The following is a 2,062-nucleotide window of genomic DNA, read 5'->3' as shown; positions in this document are numbered from 1 at the left end:
TTCCTCCCTCTCCCTCCCTCTCTATCTCTCCAGCTCTCTTCTCTCTGGTACTCTGTCCTGCTACCTCTAGCCATGGTGGCTTCTGAGGACTCCAAGCTCTATCTTCGCAACTCAGGGGGACCATTGGGCCCCACTTGGGTTCCCCCACTCTGTGCTGCAGCCTGGAAACTCTCTCCAGGCAGCAATTATAAGGCTCACCTCACCTGTTTCCTCTCTCAGGAATTACTGTCCTGCATCCCCTGATATTTATGCTAAAAACCCATTATTTCCATATTTTGTGTATTGTTTCTGGCTAGAGTATAAATCTAGTCCCTGTTAAGCCCTTTAAACTGGACTTGGCCATGGGATTGGATTGATCCAAGCTAGGCAATTAATGCTCTCTCTCCTGGAATTGGGATTCCACCATGTGGACATGAAGCCACAAGAAACGAGTGTTCAAGAAAGAGAAAAATGAAGCAAACTGAGAGAAGCAGAAAAGAATGGTTGGAAAGAAGGTTGATGGCTTTGCAGCTCTTGTTTAAGTTCTTTCCTGAGACCATAGCATTCCTATTATTGCATTTCTTGAGACATCCATGCCTTAGAATAAAATCCCCTTTTCTGGCTAAAGTGCATTCAAGTTGGGTTCTATTTGCAACCAAAGGGTCTGGCTCATACAGCACATCTTCAGGCCAAGGTGAGGAGGGAAAGCAGTTGGAAAGGAAAAACTGAAGCCCTTGAATCCATACAGCATGCCTCCTTGGATGGGGGAGCAACAGGCAGCACAAGTGGGCTTTGCTTCCTGTGCAAAAGAAAAAGAAATTTTGAGATGAAAAGACATCTCAACAGTGATGTCTTCTAGACAGTGATATTGGCTGTCTCAGTAAGCTATACAGTAGTGTTCTGTGGAACATGAGACAACAAGGTGGAATTTAAGTGCTTGAAGAGAATGGAAAGGTTGAGAGGAAGCCCTACGGGGAACACGCCTGGGTGGCACGCAGAATGGAACAGAGCATTGGGCGCATCGTTGGGTCCAGGTATGGTTAGAAATCATAGCTTTCTGGTGGAACCCACTTGGTTCATGTGATTTCCTCTGATAGTGAATGTTCAGTAGTCTAGTAAAAGGGACTGGGAAATGAACAACAGGATTTGTCAGGGTGGTTCTCCAGACTGTGTGCTGGCCCACTACTGTAATCACAGCAGTTCCTTAATCCTTTCTAAACCCCAAACACACACAAAACACGCACAGAGAAAGGCAGGCACACAGCTGCTAGCTAGGCTCTACCAAGCTTCAAGTACCTCGAGGCCTCTGAAGTCCAAGCAAACAAAGGAGCTTTTTAACACATGAGGTTTACGGGCAGCGTCAGGACTGTGCTTTTCAACAATACCAGTTCAGAAGATACTCATCACTTGCTTGACTGTGTGGTCCTATATCACCCAGTCCCTAGGTCTCTGCCTCCCTAGCAAGGAGTGAGAGTGGGGCTGAACCAACACCAAAAGGTAGCCATAAATTACATCTTTTATTTTCTTGTATCTTGCTGGTTCTCAACAAAGGTGGTACTCCCCTTCAGGGAATAGTTAGGGAACATTTGGGAAATAAGTGGACAATTTTGGTTGCCATGATAATTGAGTACCTTCCTGGCAAAGAGGGATGTGAGCCAGGGATGCTAGGCCCCTGACATCCTGCAACAGGTACTGAAAAACGAAGAACTGGCTGTGACTTTGAAATGTTCCATAGGACATTCATGTAGATGAAAAACCAATTTATAATTATCTGTGCCTAGCACCTGTTTCTGTGACACAAATAAACACAACGTATTTCTTGAATTTTCCAGGAATGTAACTACCATGTAAATTGAGGAAAGATTATTCTTTGTTTTCTCTGGCACTTTACCAAGAGTTTTTTACTCTTTCAGAAAATGATGTACCAATGGTAATGCTGTTTGAAAATTTGCATTTGAGTTGCCAATACCACACGCCATCTGTGTCAAGTTGTGTTTGTACTGTCACTCCATAGTGATTTATAGTTAGTCGCATGCACAGTATTGCTGTAAATGTTATATCTTTTGGGACAGTTGTACATGAG

This window comes from Hipposideros armiger, unplaced genomic scaffold (assembly GCF_001890085.2).
Source record: "Hipposideros armiger isolate ML-2016 unplaced genomic scaffold, ASM189008v1 scaffold_179, whole genome shotgun sequence".
Taxonomy (NCBI): domain Eukaryota; kingdom Metazoa; phylum Chordata; class Mammalia; order Chiroptera; family Hipposideridae; genus Hipposideros; species Hipposideros armiger.
Note: the sequence above shows the minus strand (reverse complement) of the source record.